Genomic DNA, 24,905 nt, shown 5'->3' on the forward strand with positions numbered 1-24,905 from the left:
CTCTGAACCCTGCTTGTTCCTCGGCCTTCTCTGAACCCTGCTTGTTCCTCGGCCTTCTCTGAACCCTGCTTGTTCCTCGGCCTTCTCTGAACCCTGCTCGTTCCTCGGCCTTCTCTGAATCCTGCTTGTTATTCAGCCTTCTCTGAACCTTGCTTGTTCCTCAGCCTTCTCTGAACCCTGCTCGTTCCTCGGCCTTCTCTGAATCCTGCTTGTTATTCAGCCTTCTCTGAATCCTGCTTGTTCCTCGGCCTTTCTGAATCTTGCTTGTTCCTCTGAAAGCTCTTTATCAGTAAGGCTGCAGCCGTCTTTGTAGGGTCTCCAGTAGTATTTTTATTTTGGTGGCAAGAGGTCTGAGCGCCATAGTATGATAATTATTATATACTACTGCAGTGCTAAACATTATTGTCTTTCCACTTTGTGCCACTAGATGGCAGCGTTATCCTGCAATAACTATGGGGGGCTGTAGACTCAGCGGATACCCAGCAGTCGCCATTTCTGCTGCCAGTTTGTCGTGTACGGGGCTCCTTCACACTCTTCTGAAAAAGTTTTACAACTTTCTAAAAGTGTTGGTGTTTTAATCCCCCGTAATTTTTACGATCTCTGCTTTGTGTCATTGAATGAAAGCTGACTTCACCCCGCCGCCTGCTCATCACAAACCTGTAGGTCATTCAGTACAAGAGCAAGTTAGGGAAAATGCAGAAAGCAGCGAAGAGCAGGATAATAATTATTATTTATTTATATAGCACCATTGGTTCCATGGTTCTGTCCATGAGAAGGGGTTACATACAAAGTACAGATATCACTTACAGTAATCAATGACAGACTGATACAGAGGAGAGAGGACCCTGCGCTTTAGGGCTTACATGCTACAGGATGGCATTATATGCTACGGTGCAGAGGGCTCTGTCAGTGTGGGGTCAGTGAGGGCATAAGATTGTGTGGGGGTAATATAGTGTGTGGGGGGCACGGTTTTGCTCATTTATCTGATGATTGGCGGCAGATTTACCTGGGACGGTAATCCCAAGGAATGAGCATTCTTATAAAACTTTACACGAGATTATCTCCTCATATGATTGGGCTTCTGTTGGTAAGATATGAATAATTTTACATTGTTCTGGGGACACAACCAGAGCTGGCCTACTACTCCCACCATTGGCTTCTGTAGGACCAAATCCTACATGCAGCCCCTCACCCCCCTCCTCCAAGCAAATGGTCAGCTTGGAATACTTAGTTATATTGCCTGCCAGGACTAGCAGAGCTGAATGCGTTTTTCCCTCAAAAAAAACTTTGTATTTTAAGCAAAACGCTCCAAGTCAAATTCAGTAATACACATTAATCCCAGAAACGTGAATACTAGATTTCCAGGACTTGGGCACTTGGGGTTACGCATGGCAGTGTTTTGCGGCAATTAGGACTATCAGAAACCTGGGAAATGAATTTCTGCCCACCAGCAAATTGCATACATACCGTGCGTGGACTCTAAAAAACAATAAAATCGCAAGGGAAAAATTAATGCCAATATCTTTGGCCTGTGAGCTTCCAGGATAAGGATATAGACTGTAAGCTTGCGAGCAGGGCCCTCATTCCTCTTGGTATCTGTTATGATCTATGTGATTACTGTTATGCTGTAATGTCTATTGTCTGTACAAATCCCCTCTGAAATGTAAAGTGCTGCGGAATATGTCGGCGCTACAGAAATAAAATTATTATTATTATATGACGAAAAGGAGTTATCGATAACTTTCAAAGATATGTGTACCTCCCAGAAAACAGCCCATATGTGAGGTCAGCAAAGTGGGAGTTCTTAGTTTTGTGGCCGAAGCATAAAACAGGGACGTCTATCTTTGGCATTCATTCAGAGCCAGGAGACACAGTTGAACACCATGCTGGGGTACTGGATCTCTCTTCCCCTTTATCGGCACATCATACCTGTGACTGAGATTTAGGATACGTTCACACGTAGCGGAAGTCTCGCGGAAATTACCACGAGAATTCCGAATTTCATTCCACGGGAAAATCGCATTTTAAATTCCCGCGATTTTCCCGCGGAAAAACTAGCATTTTGCAAGCGTTATTAGCTTGCAGAATTGCTAAAGCGATCTGTAGCATCGCTTGGAGAACTGATTGACAGGTTGGTCACACTCGTCAAACATAGTGTTTGACGAGTGTGACCAACTTTTTACTATTGAGGCCGCCTATGCGGCATCAGTAGTAAAAGATAGAGTGTTAAAAATAATTTAAAAAAATTGTTATTCTTACCTTCCGGTGTCCCGCGCAGCCTTCCCGCCTCTCTCCACGCTCTCGGTCCCAGTAATCCTTTGCGAGAATTACCGCGATTAAGTCCATTCTCGCGGGATAGCGACGTCTCGCGGTCATTCGCGATGACGTCGCGCGAATAACCACGAGACTTCACGATCCCACGACGTCATCGCTTGCAAAGGATTACTGGGACCGGAGCGTGGAGAGAGGCGGGAAGGCTGCGCGGGACGTTGGAAGGTGAGAATAACAATATTTTTTATTTTAAATTCTATTTTTTAAAGGGATATGGTACCCAAAGCCTGGAGGACAGTCTCCTCTCCTCCGGACCGTGGGTACCATTCGCAAATGTTCTGCTTACTTTTCGCATGGTGGTCACAGCCACATGCGGAAAGTAAGCAGAACAATGCATTCCTATGGGTGCGGGATCGCCGCGATTCCGCTAAATTAATGAGCATGCTGCGTTTTTTACCGTGAAGCGATTCCGCCGAGTAAAAAAACGCAGCATTACCACAGCATTGCGGAATCCCATAGGAATGCATGGGATGCTTATTTTTCGCTGCAAAATCGCGCGGTTAAAACCGCCGCGAAAACGCGAAAAAAATCATTTGTATTTTTTGTAAACACCACCGATTCTTCCAGAGTAAAATTATAAATTTGTTAACTTCGTTCTTCGATCCGCCATGTACTCCGCGCAAATTCACTTTACCAAACGGGTGTCCGATCCACCTATAAGAGATCGGTGGTGGCTGCATAGTTTTCGTATTTATGTGGTGTTGGGGACTTGATGATGATTGGATGGGGGTATATATATGTTCCTATCAGGAACCGGTGGTATATGTACGTCACATCACATGCCGCAATATTAGACATAGATTAGAGCAGCTGCGCTCATTTTCTTAACCCTCAGTCAATACCTGTATTGGTCAGCAGGGTAAGGTGGCGCCAGGGAGCTGCAAGTTCCGGACTAAGTTTGTGACAGCTTCTAAGATTCTGTTCTTCAAATGACCACGTTGGTCGTGGCCCCGGACAACCCTATGATTAAGCAGATAACAAATATAGTGTTTAGGGTTGCTGATGATCACACAGGTTCTGATAATATTGGACTCAGCAACCAGATCAATATGTGACCAGAACATCAAGCAGTGAATTGCATCTGCAGGGCCTCGTTACTTTGGCAGCACTAAGCGGGAATGTTAATGATGGCGCTGATGACATCACCAATTGGCGGCCATCTTGACCTAAATCTAGGGAAGCACAGCAGTAAAGTGAGAAGTCACCGAGGAATAAGACATTGGCCATGTGCAGCAGGTAAGAGAACGGCACATCCAGAAGGGAAGAGGGGGCGGCACCTCAAGAAAGTAAGAGGATGGCACAACCTGAAGGGAAGAGGGCAGCACCTCAAGAAAGTAAGAGGATGGCACATCCTGAAGGGAAGAGGGCAGCACCTCAAGAAAGTAAGAGGATGGCACAACCTGAAGGGAAGAGGGCAGCACCTCAAGAAAGTAAGAGGATGGCACAACCTGAAGGGAAGAGGGCAGCACCTCAAGAAAGTAAGAGGATGGCACAACCTGAAGGGAAGAGGGGGCGGCACCTCAAGAAAGTAAGAGGATGGCACAACCTGAAGGGAAGAGGGCAGCACCTCAAGAAAGTAAGAAGATGGCACATCCTGAAGATATGGTCAGAACATACAGAAGGCAAGAAAACAGAACACCCAGAAGGTAAGAGGACGGCGCATCCAGAAGGGAAGAGGGGACAGCACCTCAAGAAAGTAAGTAAGAGGATGGCACAACCTGAAGGGAAGAGGGCAGCACCTCAAGAAAGTAAGAGGATGGCACAACCTGAAGGGAAGAGGGCAGCACCTCAAGAAAGTAAGAAGATGGCACATCCTGAAGATATGGTCAGAACATACAGAAGGCAAGAAAACAGAACACCCAGAAGGTAAGAGGACGGCGCATCCAGAAGGGAAGAGGGGACAGCACCTCAAGAAAGTAAGTAAGAGGATGGCACAACCTGAAGGGAAGAGGGCAGCACCTCAAGAAAGTAAGAGGATGGCACAACCTGAAGGGAAGAGGGCAGCACCTCAAGAAAGTAAGAGGATGGCACATCCTGAAGATATGGTCAGAACATGCAGAAGGTGAGGACGGTGCATCCAGAAGTTTTTAGGGTGTCACATCCATAAGGTAAGAAGAAGGAACATCTAGAAGGTAAAAGGTCACACCAGGAGATGCACCGGGCTGAGGACTGGGCAGAGCGTACGCTGGGAGCGTACAGGGCAGATGCCAGGACAGAGTGCACACTAAGTTAATCACAAAACTTAAAATCTTGATGAATATGAGTTTTTGGAAATTTGGAACAAATTTAATGAATCACTCATCGATTCGCTCATAGCTAGTGCACACATGAGATTACGGAACGAGAACCTTTGACCTACAGCCCAAATTTATCTGCTAATTTTGTGAGTTTGTATCCTTTTTTTTCCCTTCCCAGTCCATAGACCTGATAACCATAAGGATTCCTGCCAGGTTCCGCATGATGAAGTCTTGGTATAGTTGGCTGACCTTTCCATCAGCTGTGTCCTGCCATAGGTGACGTCCATGAATCCGCAGCTCTATGTAGTTTGGTCCGGGAAGTTATTGTGCGCGTTTCGCGGCCAACTAAAGGTTAATCTATCTACGTGGCTGGAAGTCCTTGAGCTCAATCACCAATTCTGCAGATCTTTCATTGCATCCATATGCAGCCCGTGTAGTCAGCTCTGGATCCGGGTGCGCTGCCAGCAGATTCCTGTGCTCAGCCCTGTAACCCAGGAGATTTGGGCTCATTTTCTCAATGTGAAATTCACAGAGTGAAAGAGACTTATTGTCTGAAAAGTGACAGATCCAAAAATAAGAAGAAAAAAAGGGAGAAATTCGGAGTGAGAAGAACACATCTCAGCCAGCGGGCCCCAGCTAAACAAATATGTCATTGACTCTGCTGGGAGCCGGAGAGAAGCCGGGCCGGCTGAATCACTTCGCACAGTTACAAAGCAGCCCTCATTTTCCACTCCACTATTTTGGACGCTCGGTTGTGGTTCATTTAACCTTTGACCGCATCTAATCCGAAGCAACAAATGGCCTGACCGCATCTTCCCAGCATCTCACTTGCTGCATTTGAACATATAGACATAAGTGCCAACTCTCCCAAGATGTTTTGTGGACTCCAAGAAAAATGGGGAGACCTCCTGGCCTCCAGGAAAAGACGTCAAATCTACAGGACACGCCAAAGTCTCCCAAATTCCTCCGGAAAGCAGGACTTCTGGAAGGTTTCTTGTGCTGTGTCATCAGGCGGCATCCAAATGCACATTTAGGAGGTGGGAAATGGTGCCCGGAAGAGGAGATAAAGGGCCTGGATCAGGTGTGGCCTCTAAGAGAAGGTGTGAATGGGCAGTAATTCACTAATCTCCCAGGGTGTGGCCTTTAAGAGAAGGTGCGAATGGGCAGTATTTCACTAACCTTCAGAAAGCCAAGTATGCATATGGGTCGCCCTCGCACACCCAGGGCAGCGGGGTACTCGGTACCGGGCCGGTGTCAAGGCGGGAATGTGTCACAGCAGCGGCGACCTGGTCCGTGGCCCTGGGCGCCCAATGTCAATGGCGGTGATGTTAATGGTGTTAGAGTTTATATGAATAGTTTGTGACGCCACCCGTGGTGTTTGGCAAGTAAAATGGTAAGCCAACGCTGCATACAGATCCGCTGGGACTGATGGTGTGGTGCAGCAAAGATGGTGTAGCTCCCCACAGGTGGAGCTGTAGTCCCAGGGCAGTGTAGGTGCAATGGACGAGGAGAGGCGCAGAATGGTATGGAGGCTGGTGCCCAGGTGTAGTGGTGCGGGAATAACTGGAGGACACCCGAGTATGCGGTTCCAAAGCTTTACTCACTGTTTGCAGTTCACACAACTGCCTGCCTCCGTACTGTGTTCTCCAGGTCAGGGCTCCAGGCAGAATAGGATTCTCCCTTCCACACTCCGCCAACATGTACCTTACTGATCAACTCCTCCAATGCGCCTTTAGGTACGAAGCACTCCAGTACTTAGTTACCCTGGAATGCCTCTCTCTAGGTGTTCCTAGTCTTTACTTGTATGACAGACAGCTGTAGCCTGCTTCGGAGACTCCTCACTGCATCCCGGCTCTCTATTCAGTTGCTGTTGTGTCCCAAGTCTATGATGGGAGTAAGGCGTTAGCGGCTCACTACTCCTCCGGTGTCTGTTGCCAAACATAAAGTTCCAATCAACCTTGGGGACCGGGCCCCGGCCTTTGCGCTCTCTGGACTGGAAGGGTTTTCTCTCTTTCTCAACCTGCTTCCCACCGTCCTTCTATTCTCCTTCGTTCCGATCTCTTCTATCTCTCTCTTATGGAATCTGTAGTCTCCGGTCTACGTCTCTTTCTCCTTCTCTTCCTTCCTTAGGGAGCTCGTTCCACTAAGACCAGTCCTCAGCTTCTCCTGACTGACTGCCTTCCTCCGCCTTGAGCTCCTCTCAGGCTGACCTGCTGTCAGCCCGCTCTCTCTCTCAGACCCTCGTCTGACTGACCTCCTGTCAGACTGACCTGAAATCCTACACCTTCCCTCTCTTTTATAGCTAACTCCACCCACCTCCCCAGCACCTCTCGTGTTACAAAGCCAGGGACCACAAAAGGCACCCTATGACCTTTCCAGCATAAAGCATGGATGGGTCCCTGCTGAACTATCCTGTGTGTGGGGTGAAGGTGTGGAGCGTGGTCAGGAGTTCCCAGCCTACCTGGATGGTGGGGCACCACACCTTAGGAGAAGGTGCAGTACCTCTGTGGCGACTGAAGCCTCAGGGGTGCCACACATACAGAAATATCTCCAAGACACAAGCTCTGCTACCACCCAACCATGGCCACTGGTATCTATAGTAGTCCAGGAGTATATATACAGGTGCTTCTCATAAAATTAGAATTTAATCAAAAAGTTAATTTGTTTCATTTCTTCAATACAAAAAATGAAGATGACTCTCCATTGAGGTACACGGCTTGGTGACCGTAGCTTAACCTATTGGCTTCTCTGAACATCTCTATGGAGCCAGGTGACCAGTGGGTCCCATTCCTGGCTTACCTAAATGTATCCATGATGCTCAGGTGATTGATGGTGAATGGAGCAGATCTGTATTCTTTCAGCTGAAGCCGTGGTCCCCTAAGCTGGCATCTTGTAGAATGTCAAGTCTGTGTCCCTTATGATGGAGCAATGATCTGGCAGCTATCCTGAAGAGTTTTCCTTGCTGTAGTTTTGTAAAGAGTCTCTGGTTCTTTGGATCTCTGGATCTCTTGGCTGATCTGATACAGAGGTATATCCCACTTATATAGCTCTCAACTGTTGACGTCTGGTTAATTAAAATAAAATGCTTTGTCGTCACTGATATCTTTAGGTTCAATTACATGTGAGGGCGAATCTTGAGAGGCATGTCATGAATCGAAGGATCTGGTTAGGAGTGCAGCCCTGTGGCTTTTCTCTGCAAGACAATAGATGAGGCTGAAGTCAAACTGTTAAATGTGAGCCCATCGAGCTTGTAGGAATTCAGTCTATGAGCAGACTGAAGGTATTTTGGATTTTTGTGGTTAGTATAGATGATCACCAGGAACTTAGTCTTTGAGGTATGGTGACATCTTCTTAATGGAGCTAATTTTATGGATAAGAGCTCATTCACCAATGGAATTATTCCAGTAGGCTAGAGAGAACTTCTTGGATGAAAAATCGTTGGAGATGATCTCTTGATTCAGAGAAATTTTGTGAGAGAACTGGTCTTACACCAATAGCAGAGGCATCAACATCAAGAAAGAATGGTCAGTCTATATCAGGATGTTGCAGGACTGGAGAAGGAAAGCTACGGTAAATTGATGTTCTTGGAAGGCTTGAGTAGCAGAATCAGGCTAGATTAGCATCCTTCAAAGTTAGAAAGGCAACCACTTGTTAGTAGTTTTTAATAAACTGGCGGTAATCATTTGCAAAGCTGAGGAATCTTCTGTCTTTGAAAGGTCTTGAGACCGACTAGTTGTTGTTAATCCAAAATTAGCGGAAACTCTTTCTGGATCCATGCGCAGACCTCCAGATAAGATTATGTATCTGTGGAACAGCAGTTCATGCCGCTCAAAGAGACATTCCTTCAAATTGCCATAGAGGTGATTTTGTTGCAGTCTCCTCAGAATGAAGTGGACATGAAGGTGATGAGAACCTAAATCTCTGGACTTAGGATGTCCTCCAGATAGACCAGGATCTGATGATACAGAACTTCATGAAAGATCTCATTCACAAAATGCTGGAACACAACCAGTGTTTCTGAAAAGCATAGCTAGATATTCATAGACATCATCATGGGTCTTCCACTTTCCAGATCCTCTTTTATGTAGGCAAGCATCGCCTTTGTCTCCGGGACAGAAAGGTTAAACTCTCCCTCTAGGTTGTTCTGTTTCTGGAATATGTGGAATGGCGCGGTGATACGGACGATGAAGACATCAGCAAAGTCCTGATAAGAAGCAGGCAATTTGGAGGAAGATGGCAGTGGTAGAGCTTTGAGGCAGTTTTGAAAATAAGACAATCCCCACGGAGTGATCTGGCCAGACAACATGTCAATGACCAGGGCATGTAGCCCTAGCCACGAAAGCCTTAAATGTATGGCAGAAAGTGGTAACATTAAAAACCAATGTCCTCAGTGTTTGGTGCTCCAATCTGAAGAGTCGTCTCTTACTCTGGAATCAGATATGGCCGCCAGGAATCACGGAACCGTTCACGGATGTCAGATTCAGATGCGTCCACAAAGAAACAAAAGGACGTCAAACAGAGGGAAACGTAGAGTGAGTGCGAAAATCAGAGATTGGAATATGTCGGAGAAACATTTATACAGAACCATAAATGTGAGTCTCCTTTGCGAATCTCATCACTTGCAGACACTTGAACTCCTCGGTTCTGCTGACACCTTCATGTTTGGAAGTTCATTGAGGACAGTTTTGCCAATTATTCTGTAAATCTCTGATATATGAATCTAATAATATTTGTCTCTGAGCAGCGAGCGTCACCTGAAGCGGAACCTTCCCAGAATCACACGGTCAGAACCAGTGATCCGAGCCCTCAGGATCCGCAGTCGGTGTACCTTGGAAAAGACCTTCAGTGCTCAGCCGGGAACAGAACGGATCTCACGAGGAGTCTGAGAGCGAAACAACCACAGATTCAGCTGGAGCCGGAGACACTTACAGATGGCAACATTCTATCTACAGGAGGGGGAGGAGGAGAGCTGTGATAAGTACAACTAACTATCCACCCCATGGGGAAGAACTGGAGGACAGATCAAAGTGCAGACAGGAGAGGGAGGAGGTGAGCTGTGATAAGTACAACTAACTATCCACACCATGGGGAAGAACAGGAATACAGATCAGAGAACAGACAGGAGAGGGAGGGGGTGAGCTGTAATAAGTACAACTAACTATCCACACCATGGGGAAGAACAGGAGTACAGATAAGAAAGCAGACAGGAGAGGGAGGGGGTGAGCTGTAATAAGTACAACTAACTATCCACCCCATGGGGAAGAAGTGGAGTACAGATCAGAGAGCAGACAGGAGAGGGAGGGGGTGATCTGTAATAAGTACAACTAACTATTCACCCCATGGGGAAGAATTGGAGTACAGATCAAAGTGCAGACAGGAGAGGGAGGGGGTGAGTTGTGATAAGTACAACTAACTATCCACCCCATGAGGAATAGCTGTAGTAGATATCCGAGAGCAGACAGGAGGAGGAGGAAAGGAGCTGTGACATTATAAAATGTGATTGGTGGATCTTGTGCTACTATATATAGACGTGTTATCAGTCATTGTACAGGAGGAAGAGGTGAATTGTGACATCACCTATTGTGGATCCTGTGTAATAAGTCATTTTACAGGAGGAGAAGGTTAGCTGTGACATCACCTATTGTGAATGGAGGATCTCCCGTTATCTGCTGTATGTATGTGACACTAGTAATGAATATTTCTGACGAAGGGCCACTAAGGGTTCAGGATGGACCAACTGCAGGTCTGGATGTATAGACATTGCAGCCAAAGCCAACAGCGGAGAGCTTCAGGGACATCTCCCCAAGCTAGCTATCAGACCCTGCAGCTGATATTGCACCAATTCCAGGCTCTGGTTTTCTTTTGCCAGATCCTTTTTACTGGTGAAAAAGACAAATGTAAGGCCAATTCTCATGTGATGCTAGTCACTACTATTCGCGGACTAGATGTGAAGCAGAGAAGTCAAGAAATCCAAGGTCAAAAGTCAGGAAGGTTAGTCAAAGACAGAGGGAGAAGGCAAACGGATAGTCAGGGGCAAAGTCTGGGGTCTGGTAACTGATGTGATGTCATCATGTTCACTGTGATATCACATCCCAGGAAAATCCATATAGTGATGTCACATTCAGGAATAATACGTACATGATGTGCAGGGGCATGCATTCAAATCATGGGCGGATTAAGCCGTATCTCCTAGCTCAGGTTGGCTGAGTCATGGTGTGTTGGATGGGTCTTGGCATGGAGGCACATTCACAAAAAAGGTTGTCATGAAAGTTCAGAAGACTCTTGTGGCCAATAAGAGGAAATTATCTGTGGTTATTGGCCAGATGAATCTGTAGAACCTTCTGGCCACAAGGAATGCCAGTTCCTAAAGTCAAGACCAAGCTTTCACAAGTGGCGGCACCAGGCCCCCCAACTTACGGGCCCGGTACAGCTGTGTGGCCGGCCTCCATTGGAGTGACTCTGCTTATGATGTCGTAACACAGGAATCATGTAAAATATGATGGACCTAAAGAGTTGTGGATGGAGGAGGACATGAGCACTGGGGCGCTCATTACTCTTTTTCTCAGTTCTTACTTTTGCCAACATTTCTCCACAGGTACCAAAATGATTGAGGTGAGGGATGATCAATTCTCTAAGGAACATATGACCCTTGTAGGCACCGTGATGGCGGCCATTAGTGGTAGTCACCCAGCGTTGGTAGGCAAAAGATATGGCTGAAAGTAAAGAGAGACTCGGATTTGGGGGATTTTTTGGAAATGCTCAATAATTTGTTATGTGCACGTCACTAGGTTCAGATAGGGTGGAACAGGTCTCATGAATTCTTTGGAACTTTGGGGGAACCGTTACTCAGGGTGACCATGTCCTGCAGCTTCCTCAGGCACAAAATGGATCTACATGCTCACACAGATACAACTAAAAGATACTCATTAACATGAACAGTGTAGTTTAATGTCACAGCACATTCAGTACAATTCAAGTCTCTTTAGCACAGGCTTTATAACAGTACAGCTGCTTCTTAGAGGCACATTGACTAACAGTCTCTTTTGTTGCAGTTCAGCACAGATCAAGACTCTACAAAGGCACAGCAGTACACAGCATTTCTTCTAGCACAGTGAGATGGAGGAGGGGGGAGAGTTTGCTGAGGGAGATTATCCCTGTAACACAGCTTCTTATCGTACTTATCTTCCTGCTCCTGATAGACTTTCTCCAGTAGCAGTATAGGGATTAGCCCAGCTCCACTCTGTAATGGAATCCTGTGTCCCTGTGGTTCACTTGCCTGAATGTATTTTACAGACAGATCATACACCACTCATCCCTTTCTGCTACTGCCAGAATGTAAACAAGTTTCCTACAATCCCCCGGGTCTCTGCTTACTACTCCCTGTCTCCTGTGACTGTGTTAACCCCTCTAGTTGCTGGATGCTTTTGAAGCAACAGCAGTTAGCACTATTTCTGCATGTCACAAATTACTCATGAAAGACATTTTGGTGGAGCTGAGGCTACGTATGGTGAAAAGTGACCATGGAGCTGGATGTTCCCAGGAGGATCGTTAACGAGCCGAACGGGAGTAAAGTATGAAAAATTTTCCACCTGAGTTCATTTTATTCACCTATAAAACTTTACTATTGAGAATGTGTTTTTTAGGATTTTGGAAAAAGTACCATTTCTACGGCCTGGATTCTTTTATAGGGAACTGGCACCCTGACGCCCGGCTCATCGGTGTGAAGAATAATATCATGAATTTGGTTGGATTTCATCACTCCCGGTAATGACCTGAGAAGTTCATATTTTTACACCTGTTCTACAAAGGAGAGACTTTGATAAATGGCCCCTCGCTTCTTGTGTGCATGACCGATCCGAAAAGCTGATTTGTTTCCCTTGGCCAAGTCCATCGGCCTCGTTCCTTGTAACAAAAACATCAGGTTTGGGGCCCTGGGCTGGTGCTTGCAGCGGAGCATACAGGTATGTTCAATCACCATGCTAAGATGGAGCCGCACAAAGTGGGTCCTGTACCTTCAGTTTCCTGTTGTGTCTTAATCCATAATTAAAGCATGCCACTGAGCGAGGTGCCAACAGGATGTCCCCTCCTTCCCCTCCAGATGTTTCCCAGGCTCAGGAACCTGGCCAGAGCCGTCACATTCAGACATAAATCAGAGAATGTTCTTCTGCATAATTTGGGTGTTTGCTTTGCACCAAGCAGTTCACCCCAGGAAGTGGAGGGGGCACCCTCCATGGACAAGAAAGGGCCACTATTTGCTTGGACTCAAACATTGAACTTGTAGATACCTGTGGGCTAATTGACCGGGACGGGCTGAGCTGAAAGGTCCATTTGTAGCCTGGACAAAGGATCAGTTCTTTGCAGTACGTCGCTTTGTAGAAAAGTGATCGTCTGTCCAGTGCACAAGCAATGGGTCAGACAGGGACCACCCTGGGCCCCACGACAGAGACCAGTCACATCACCATGCTGGTGTATCTGCTCCCTGGTGGTGGCACAAGCTCTTCAGACACCAGATAGCAAAAACCTGAACCAGCACAAGCCATTGATCTCACAATGCAAAGTGCTGTTCCTGTGCATGAGCAGGGTCCTGTGTCTGCAGGGAGATCGGGGTCTGCAGGGAAATTGGGGTCCTGTGCATGAGAGGAGTCCTGTGTCTGCAGGGAGAGCAGGGTCCTGTGTCTGCAGGGAAATCGGGGTCCTGTGTCTGCAGGGAGAGCAGGGTCCTGTGTCTGCAGGGAGAGAGGAGTCCTGTGTCTGCAGGGAGAGCTGGGTTCTGTGTTTGCAGGGAGAGCTGGGTTCTGTGTCTGCAGGGACAGCGGGGTCATGTATCTGTGGGGAAAGCGGGGTCCTGTGTATATGAGGGGTCCTGTGTCTGCAGGGAGGGAGGGGTCCTGTGTCTGCAGGGAGGGAGGGGTCCTGTGTCTGCAGGAGAGAGGGTTATTGTGTCTGCAGAGAGAGTGGGGTCCTGTGTCTGCAGGGAGAGTAGAGTTCTGTGACCCTCAAGTGTCAACAATGCATTAACAGATGCTGAAAATACCTGGAGGAAACAAGAATTGGAAACACATATAAAGAATGCCAGAGCAAGAGCATGCACTAATAACAGTATCCTATGGTGTGCACATAATGCTGCCATATAATGTCCAGATAACATTGCCATAGAGTGCCAACATAGTGCTGCTCCTAAACAACGTCTCCAAAATAGTGCCATACAGTACCAACAAAGTACTGCCATATAATGTGTCCATAGTAGTGCTATACAGTACCAACATAGTACTGCCATATAATGCCTATATAATAGTGCCATACACTGCCCACATAGTGCTCCTGTACATCGCCTACATAATAGTGTCATTCAGTGGCAGCAAAGTTGTTCTATGCAATGCTTATATAGCGGTGCCAACATAGTACTGCAATATAGTTACTTGAAAAAACCTTCATACTCCGTGGCCTTTTCCACATTTTTCATATTACACCCACTCAATTAAATGTATTTGTTGGGATTTAAGTAAAAATGAAGGGTTATTCCAGGCACCAAGTCACAATATTCTGTGTGTAATTGCAACCTAAATCCTCAGAAATAACCTCGTCGGATCCCGTCTGGGTGGTGCATGCATAAAAGTGCATATAGTGCATCAGCAAGAGTAACAAGAAAAACAGCGCTCACCCGATCCTTCTTTCAAGATAGACGGCGTTAATACATGCGGAGGTGCAGGTGTCAGGGGAGTTTTACATGAAAAATAAGACCTGCCGGCCTACAGTCGCTTCACACCTTGCTGGCGCTCCTACGGGTGAGTGCTGTTTTTCTTGTTACTCTTGCTGATATTTGTTGGGATTTTCTGTGATACAACACAATGTAACAAGTGCTTGTGATTGTAAAGGAAATGATACAAGGATTTTAGTTTTAGAAAGATTTTACAATTATAAATCTGAGAATTGTGCTATGAATTTGTATCCAGCCCCCTCAGTCAATACTGTGTGGGACCACCTTTCTCTTTTGGGGTTTGCCTCTCTCAGCTTTGCACATCTAGTGATTTGCGTCTGGACTGTGACTGCGCCGTTCACACACATATTCTCTGATCTAAACCCTCCATTGTGGCTCTGGCAGAATGTTGAGGGTCTTTGTCCTGTGAAAAGGTAAACCTACTCCCCAGTATAAGGTCTTTTGCAGCCTTTAACAGGTATTCCTCCAGGATTGTCCTGTATTTATTCTGCTGAAGTAAAGTTTCCTCACAGTAGGTTGCTGCCACCACCATGTGTGACAGTGGGGATGGTGTTTTCAGGGTAATGTGCAGAGTTAGTTTTCCGCCACACATAGAATTTTGCATTTAGCCCAGAAAGTTTTCCTTTGGTCTTATTTGTACAGAGCACCTTCTTCCACATCCTTGCTGTGTCCCCTACATGTTTTTTTGCAAACTACAAATGGGACATCTTGTGGTTTTTACAAATGTCTTTATTCTTTCTCGAGCTTCCATTTAAGACCAGATTTGCAGAATATACGACTAATAGTCGTACTGTGGACAGATTCTCCCCCCTGAGTTGTGGATCTCTGCAGCTCCTTCAGTGACCATGGGCCTCTTTTATGCTTCTCCACTTAGTGCTCACCTTGCTTGGTGCATTTCCAATTGTGCCATTCTCCTTCCATTTTTGGATGATGGATTGAACAATGCTCTGGGCTTTTTTTTATAAACTAAACGTGCTTTCCTTGTCTCCACAGCTTTATCCCTGACCTGTCTGGTGAGCTCCATGATGAACCCTAATGTTCTCACACTGATCTCTGAGGCCTTCACAGAACAGCTGTAGCTACACTGAGAAGAAATCACACCCAGGTGGATACAATGTACTAATTATGTGACTACTGGAGGCGATTGGTCACTTAGGATTTTATTTAGGGGCATCAGACTACACAGGGTTGAATACAAATGCACCTCACAATTATCAGATTTATGGATGTTATCATATTCATAAAACCCTGTATCATTTCCTTTACACGTCATAAATACTTTGTGTTGGTATCACTTAAAATCCCAATACAATACATTTCAGTTTGTGGGTGTAACGTGAAAAAAATGTGGAAACGTTCACGGGGTATGAAGTCTTTTTTATGGCAATGTATAATGCCTAATTCCAGTTTTCCTGATGCCTGAGGCGAAAATTGAAATGAAGTGTAATACAAACCTGCGGTGAGTAAAGGCAAATCTGTCGCCCAAGGAGGTGAGCGAGCGCTTGTGCTTGTCGGGTGAGCGGACATTTTTACTGATACCAATTTGGGGCACATACAACATTTTCATCGATTTTTATTGCCTTTTTTGGGGAGATGCGGTGACAAAAGTCACTATGCTGGTGATTCCATGTGTTTTCTCTTTACCCGAAAAATTCATTTGATATCAAATATGGTTATTTTTAAATGTCTTTTATTTTTAACGAGGGAGAAGGCGGCTGATTCAAATTTCTATATTTAAAAAAAAAATTAATACTATACAATAATTTATTTTATTGTTATATATTTTTAAAAACTTGATGTCATCCTCCCAAAGTCCTATTCTGTGTTGGCGCCGCTGGTCAACAAAATACTGATATAAAGGATCAGCGGCGCCTCACAGCAGCAAAAGATCAACGGCGTCTGATGTCAACTCTTAAACAGCGGAAATTACCAGCTGATGATGCTGAGGGCACCGGTAAGTCCAGGGGTGAGGTCGCCTCCAGTTCTGTGGAGGAGACTGAGCCCTTTGTGCCTGATGATGCGGAGATCAAAATGCCACCCCCTGTTGTCACTGGTCCAGCAGGGGAGAATGTGGTGGGGGGTATGAATGAGGAAAATTCTTTCTCTAAGAGGTGTTGTTGCTGGTTTCGTGGAGGGTGATGGGGTTGTAGAGGTAGGTAATAATCATACTGTTGGTGTTGATGTGGTCACTGGTCCGGTTGCCCCCCCCCGGTGGTGGCAGCACCCGTTAGTAGTTATGCTGCTGTCACCTCCGGGAGAAATAGGGTGTCCTACTCGTCTCCAGGCTCTGGGGACAGCATGTTGCAGCAGCGTCTCGTGGAGGGAGGATCTAAAGAAGGGGGAGAGATCACTAATAGTAGAGGGTCAAGAGGTTGATCTATCCTTCTGGATAGAGAGGCATGGCCTCGGGGCCTTCCGAGAGCAAAACGGTGGGGATACAGTGTGGTCCCTACCAACAGCCGGGCCGGGTAGTGCGCGTAGGAATGTGGTACGTCTTAGTTTGAGGGGCAGTTATGCGTGTCCTCCAAGGTCTAAGGTTGTGGAGCTCCTATTGAGGATGGGCTTCAAGGCGATTGACATCTACACCTTGATACATCCCTATTCCACCCCTGAGTTTGATGTCAGCTTTGTTCGGCCAGAGGGGCTTGAGCTTTTCTGGTCGAATTATGAGTTGGCAAAAAATGAGCCCGGCTGGCAAGACTTTGCCATTCAGGCGGTGTCTCGCCAAAACCAAGTCAAGAAAGTGACCATGATGACTTTTAATGAGTCGCTTTCTTGTTATGACATCATGATGTGGCTTGGCCGATATGGAGAAGTGGTGGAGATGCCAAAGAAAAACCGTGACCAGTTTGATATCTGGTCAGGGGCCCGGACGTTTATGGTAAAACTTAAGCGTTCAGGTGGTACGGTTGCCCATATTCCATCATCTGCCTTCCTGGGTAGGTCTGGCTCCCCTGAGGCTCAGTCGCCACAGAGGTACTGCACCTCCTCCTGAGGTGTGGTGCCCCACCATCCAGGTAAGGTGGAGACTCCTGACCATGCTCCAACACCTGCAACCCACACCACAAAGTAGTGTAGCAAAACACATTTGGCGGCTCCCTGCTTGGAGTATAGCAAAGCACCCATTGGTGGCTCCCTGCTTGGAACACGAAACGTGCTGGGAGGTGGGTGGAGTTAGATTACATTTCAAGGAGCGGGAAGAGTTTGAGTTAGTCAGTAGTTGGTTGGAGAGAGAAGAAGATCCCTAGAGAGAGGGATAGATGGATGGAAGTGCTGCAGCAGATCCCAGTGATCTGGGTCTGCTGGCACGGGAAAGAGAGAAAGAGAGAGCAACATAGACTGAAAGCTTGACTCTCCATAGAAAGAAAGGATTAGTACGGAACGTGAGGAGTAAAAGAGAACAGAGGACGTGGGTGAGAAGAGAACCCTTCCTAAAAGTTCTAAGCGCAAGGCCGGGGCCCGGTCCCCGAGGTTGTACGGATACTAATGGTCCTGCAGCAGACACCGGAGGAATAGAAGTAGTGACCACTTTATTCCCACACAAGACTTGGTGGCACAACAGCAACTGGATAGTGAGCCGGGACTTAGTAGCAAGGAGTCCCCAAAGCAGGCTACAGCTGTCTGCCGTACAAGTAGAGTTCAGAGGAACATCAGACAGGAGGAACTCCAGTGTAACTCAGTACTAGAAGTACTTCATCTAAAGGCGCTATAAGAGGAGACCTTCAGAAAGGAACAAGTTGGTGGAGTGTTGGAAAGGAGTATTCCATCTGGCCTGGGGGTTGACTGAGTCCCAGACCCGGAGGACACGGCACAGAAGCAGGCACCTGTTTGTACAACAGACTGTGAGTAAAGCTTTGGAACTACATGCCCTGGTGTCCTCCACTTATTCCAGTGTCAACCTGCCCGGCACTGCTACATCCCCTGCGCCTGACACTACACCACCTAAGTGTCACCATATCTACTCTGCCCTGGGACAACAACCCTTCCTGTGGAGGGCTATACCATCACTGCTGCATCATACCATCTGTCCCAGAGGATCTGTCTGCAGCTTCGACCTAACATCTACATACATTGCCGAACCCAACAGGTGGCATCACAACTTATTCATTCACACTGAACATTTACAATGGGCGCCCAGGGCCACGGGCTGGGTCATAGCTACCGTGACAACGTCCATTGAGATCCACCGGGCCCGGTACCGAGTACCCCACAGCCCTGGGTGTGAGGGCGTCCCAACTTGGCGTCACGAACAGGATGATGAGACCCGATGCCATCGGGATCTGTGTGCCTACGATTTATGAACTTAAAAGTTTGTGGAAATGTGCCGAAGACCCTATTTGATAGATTGTAAAATGAACGCTAAAAATGGCCGCTGGTGCGGTGAAGAAGGGCGTGACAACATGGGTGGTCCTAAGAAAAGACCGCAAACTGTTCTGGGCCTCCCCTGTCTAAACTTCTATGCAACTGCAACATGGCCCACCCCCCGAGGGGTTCGTGTACTGGCTTGGTATGGAGGAGTAGGAAAAAGACGCCGCCCTCAGAAAGAGGGGCGAAGGCCAGTGGCGGGAAAAGAGTTCAGACAGGAAGAAGAACGCCAGAACGCCATGATGGAAGGAGGAAAGAAGCCAGAAGAACAGGGGGAGGAAGAGCAACTTGCACCCCGGCCGCCCCTGCGGAGTATACGCCCGCAGAGACACCCTCTGCAGCGCCTGTCACCACCTCAAAGTAGATATTGCCACTGGTTAAGGCCTGCCCGGAGGAGGTACATGAGGGTTCCGGAGCAGAATGAAGAACTGGGACTGCGGCCCCGTCTGGACCGGGCGCGGCCGCGCGGGCCCCTGCTGACGGCCTTGGCAGAAACCAACCTTGCCCCTGGCCGGATTCAGCTGCGACCTGCCTCACCAGCAACTCCGGGAATTGCGGCCGCCGCTGCTCAATACTCTGCACCCGCACTGGGATCGGAGCCTCAGCAGGGAGCGCAAGGTATGATTACCTCCCCGGCCGTGACCTTGGTGTTGGGAGTAGAGCCAATGAATCGGAATGGCCTGATTGACCCTTGCCCGTGACCCCAGGCTGCAGTGCCCATCACGGAGGACCCGATGGAACTGGAGGAAGACGATCCAGTGGCGCCGGCAACAACACCTGCTGAACCACTGACCGCAGCAGAGGTACCCCTGGAAATTGCTGACGCGCCATCCCCCGAGGCAGTCGATGTCTCCATGGCCCTTTCGATTACCCTGACCGGTCCCAATCTCACCCTTTGGGAAGCAGAGTACCTGCGATTAGCAAGCAAACAATCACAAAATGAAGATACCCAAAGCATCTCTTCTGGAAGCAGCCCAAGTCAACAGCTTACAGTACCCCAGGAGGGGACAACTAGCCAGAACCTGCAAAATAACTAACTTTGTTGCCCAGGAAGGTATTTGCACCGTTGTGCCTTTTTTCTAATTTTGTTCATCATGTTTTTCTGTTCACACTTTCGTTGCCCAGTTTGATTGGCAGCGTTTCTTCATTTGGAACTATGGAGATCATGGACGCTGAATGATCCAGAACTGTGTTTGTAAATAGTTGCACCTCTTTAGGTGCCCTCTCTTGGTTTTACATAGACACTTTGCGAAGATAAGGTGTACCTCATCTGGAGCATGACTCCAATCAAAGGACACTGCAAGAGATCCCGGCTGGGGGCAGTGTCCAGCACTTACAAGAATTATTGAAAGTTTTATTGTGAAGTATTTGATAATGTGTCTTATGATAGCTTTCATATAAGATGTAGGAATGTTTTAATAAAGAGATGAGAGATTTGAATAAAGAATGAAGATTTGGAAAATGTAGGTGATGAACCAGGTATCAGCGGTTATCACTTTAAGCTAATGACAGAAAGGTAGAAAATGTGAAAAAGAAAAGATGATGAAGAAATATGTTGATGATGAAACTTGCACTTTTGAATTAAGACTTTAGACAGTTAAGTAAGAATTGTTTGCAACGTTCAAAAATGAGTGCCTCTCACATTGAGAAGATTAGATAAGAACTGTTTACTAAGCATTGCAAAAATTTTGTATGTTCCCGTGTTTGTCAACTTTGTTGGCCTTGCAGCCCGCGGACGTGCTGTGTTTAACGGGGGGTATGTGGCGCCCCTGAGGCTCAGTCGCCACAGAGGTACTGCACCTCCTCCTGAGGTGTGGTGCCCCACCATCCAGGTGAGGTGGAGACTCCTGACCACGCTCCAACACCTGCAACCCACACCACAAAGTAGTGTAGCAAAGCACCTTTGGCGGCTCCCTGCTTGGAGTTTAGCAAAGCACCCATTGGTGGCTCCCTGCTTGGAACACGAAATGTGCTGGGAGGTGGGTGGAGTTAGATTACATTTCAAGGAGCGGGAAGAGTTTGAGTTAGTTAGTCAGTAGTTGGTTGGAGAGAGAAGAAGATCCCTAGAGAGAAGGATAGATGGATGGAAGTGCTGCAGCAGATCCCAGTGATCTGGGTCTGCTGGCACGGGAAAGAGAGAAAGAGAGAGCAACATAGACTGAAAGCTTGACTCTCCTTAGAAAGGATTAGTACGGAACGTGAGGAGTAAAAGAGAACAGAGGACGTGGGTGAGAAGAGAACCCTTCCTAAAAGTTCTAAGCGCAAGGCCGGGGCCTGGTCCCCGAGGTTGTACGGATACTAATGGTCCTGCAGCAGACACCAGAGGAATAGAAGAAGTGACCACTTTATTCCCACACAAGACTTGGGGGCACAACAGCAACTGGATAGTGAGCCGGGACTTAGTAGCAAGGAGTCCCCGAAGCAGACTACAGCTGTCTGCCGTACAAGTAGAGTTCATATGAACATCAGACAGGAGGAACTCCAGTGTAACTCAGTACTAGGAGTACCTCATCTAAAGGCGCTATAAGAGGAGACATTCAGAAAGGCACAAGTTGGCGGAGTGTTGGAAAGGAGTATTCCATCTGGCCTGGGGGTTGACTGAGTCCCAGACCCGGATGACACGGCACAGAAGCAGGCACCTGTTTGTACAACAGACTGTGAGTAAAGTTTTGGAACTACATGCCCTGGTGTCCTCCACTTATTCCAGCGTCAACCTGCCCGTCACTGCTACATCCCCTGCGCCTGACACTACACCACCTAAGTGTCACCATATCTACTCTGCCCTGGGACAACAGCCCTGCCTGTGGAGGGCTATACCATCACTGCTGCACCACACCATCTGTTCCAGAGGATCTGTCTGCAGCGTCGGCCTAACATCTACACTGCCGAACACAACAGGTGGCGTGAAGACTTATTCATTCACACTGAACATTTATAATGGGCGCCAAGGGCCACAGGCCGGGTCACAGCTACCGTGACAACTTCCATTGAGATCCACCGGGCCCGGTACCGAGTACCCCACAGCCCTGGGTGTGAGGGCGTCCCATAGGTACTGTATCCAGGTCTTCTACCAGGGGCAATCGAAGCTCTGTCACAGGTGCGGCGAACCCACACACTTCAGTGCAAACTGCACTATGCAGAAATGTGCATTGTGTGGGGATGTCAGCCATCTTGCTGCATCTTGTGTGGAGATTAGGTGCCACCCGTGTGGCGACTTAGGTCACCCATTCAGCCATTGTCCTCGCTCCTTCACTAATGCAGTCGTGACCCTGGTGGGAGAAAGCCGTGAAGCTGATTCTGCTGGGGAAGGGACTAGCAGGGGTGAGGGAGCTGAGGGGCCAAGGAGGAAAAGCAATAAAAAGACGCCTGCCCAGCTGCGGCGTCTAGACAAGCGCAGACATGAGAGGGAGCTGGGTGAGCCATGGGCTACTGAGGTGACCCCTGTCCTGGATGCCAGTCTTGCTGCTGAGGCCCCGAGGGATGATGAGTTGGATGAGGAGGTCAGCAGGATCCACAGGGAGGAAACTGCTACTGCCTCCGAATCCTCCCATTATGAAAGTATGGATGAGGATAATAGGCAGTGGCTAGAGAACAAGCGTAAGCTCAGCACCAAAAAGAAGAGAAAGAAGGGAGATAAAACATTGTCTCCCGTTCTGACCAAGGTACCTAAGGAAGGAAAAACTGACTCCCCTCTGGTTGGTCTTTCTAACCGGTTCCAAGCCCTTGAAAACATCTCTTCCTCTGAGGAGGAAGCTGAGGGTGAGGTTCCACCTTCGGTGGAGCTTACAGGGGGTGCCGAGTCTCCTTCTTTGGGAATGTAAGGTCCCTGGAGGGAGGGACTGGCCCAGAGTCCGGAGACGAGGACGACAAAAAGAAAAAAACACGTGGGAATGGACACCTCTGTGTCATTAAAGAGGGGGAAGGATTCCTCCTCTGAGGCAGAGGATAAGGGGAGTGGGAAGACGAAAGCCATCTAACTCAATCACCAATGATGGCGGTACCCACTCCGTTGATGCTGGCGTCCATTAAAGTCAAATAAAGTCAAATACAGACAGATTTGTGGCCATTGATTTTCTCAGCCGTGTTGAAGCTGACATTTTCTTTTTGCAAGGGACCAGACTGCCAAACATGGCAGATGTGTTCAAAGCCAAGAGGGAGTGGACACTCGAGCCCTCCTATTGGTCTCTTGCGGCCGAGCCGTATAGCGGAGTGGCGGTCCTTTTTACCGCACTGGTGAAATGCCGACGGGTTATTGAGTTAGAAATGGGGAGGTTAAGGAAGAATTGAAAAGCAGTCATAAGGTCCCATAAAATGAATATTTTATTAAGTACAAATATTAAAAGTACATAGAGTACAATGGTAGGGGCAGAGAAAAATTGTACACATCAGGTGAACATACAAAAAACATGGGCATACAGCCCAAACCTCTGCAAATGCATATATTTTACAAATTCCTGCGAGACTTGATGTAGGCGATATTAAAGTAAACCAATAAACTTCTGGCGCAAAAATAGTTAATTTCAAATATGTTAATAAATTGAAAGCTGATGCTCATATGGCACAAGGATAATTAAATATAGACATAGACATGCTGCCAACCATAAAGATAAAGATAAAGAGCACATGCTCATATAGTGCAAAGAACTATGAACTATTAATTAGGCATCACAGAAATTGTCTATGCAGGCTGCGGTTTGATTAGAGACAGGGCTGACGGTCTCTCTCCTCTGCAGCATTCCTTACTATTCAGGTATTGTTTCTGATGTATGGCTACTTTCTTCATGCTGACAAATTCTATGGCGCCATAATGAGTACCTACTCGGTGTGCAACACAGCCTATAGAATGCATGGCTGTTGGTCCTAATGTGCAACTACTGTCTCTAATTATAATTAATTATTGTCTTTTTGCAGTTGGTCCCCCCTATGTCCGCATACTAGACACATGTTTGAGTGGTTGGTGGCCACTTGCCTTGTATTTACTGTGAAATTCTCCCACCTGCATGCGTTATGTTTACCACAATTTGCTCAGAAATGGGGAGGTGCCTGATCTTAGATGTCCTCATGAAGGAACAAGAGCTCCGGCTTATTAACATCTATGGTCCCCAATCTAAGTGGGACCGGAAGTGTCTCTTTATGAGGATCAAGCCCTACCTTTTTACAAGTCAGCAGGTTGTCTTTGGAGGGGACTTCAATACTGTCACGAGGCCCCCGAGATAGAGGAGGTTCCAGAGACAAGCTGACTTATGAAAGCGTCGCCCTTAATTGTATAGCTAGTGAGGCTCGCCTGGTGGATGTCCACATTCGGCACAGCCCAGGCCACGAGGGGTTCACCTATCATAGAGGTAACTGTAGGTCCAGAATTGATAGGTTTTATTTAAAAGAGGAAGCTGTCTCTTCAGCAGTGTCTGTTGTTGAGGTGGAGTTCTCCGACCACTGTTTAATTTTGTTTTCTCTGAATGTTACAGAGACCCTCCGGATGGGAAGAGGCTTTTGGAGGCTCAATTCGTCTCTCTTGGAAGAAGCGGACATAAGACAGTCCTTTGAGGATTTTCTTCAGAGCCAGGTACCCTTACTGGATCTTTGTAGTAGTAAGTCAGAGTGGTGGGAGATGCTCAATAAAAGGGTGGCGAGATTCTTCTGCCAGCTCTCGAGCCTCAGGAGTCTGAACAGGTACCACCTGTATCAGGGTCTGAGGAGGAAACTCGAGCATCTTGTCTCAACTGGAGGTAGCCGCGAGGAGATCTCCATAGTGAAATCTTTGCTCATGAGGTGTCAGTATGATAGACACACATCTTTGGTTTTTGAGAGGGATTACGGGAAGTACCGCTCGCCTGACCCTTACAGAAACTGCAAGATGTCAGTGAATAGTAAAGTGATTACAGGACTGGTCGACACTACGGGGTCCCTGAGGCGATCCAGATCAGGGATCCTGGAAATTGTCAGATCCTTCTACTCCCACCTCTTGGGGAAGAGGGATCTTGATTGGGATGAGATGTCGGCTTTCCTGGCTGAAGCCGTTCCCGAACCAGGGGTAGACCCTTCTCTTGACGTTTTGACAGAGATGATCATGGAAGAGGAAGTTAAGTCGGCGATTGAAGGGCTTGCCCAAAAAAAATTGCCCGGTCCAGATGGCTTAACATCTGAGTTCTATAAGACCTTCAAGGAAGCTTTGGTTCCCCTCTTGACTGAGGTATTCAATAAGTGTCTTTCCTCGGACACTCTGCCAAAGTCAATGAGGAGGTCTGCCCTGATCA

The sequence above is a fragment of the Dendrobates tinctorius genome, unplaced genomic scaffold, assembly GCF_039654945.1.
Source record: "Dendrobates tinctorius isolate UK_male_01 unplaced genomic scaffold, ASM3965494v1 ptg000237l, whole genome shotgun sequence".
Lineage (NCBI taxonomy): Eukaryota > Metazoa > Chordata > Amphibia > Anura > Dendrobatidae > Dendrobates > Dendrobates tinctorius.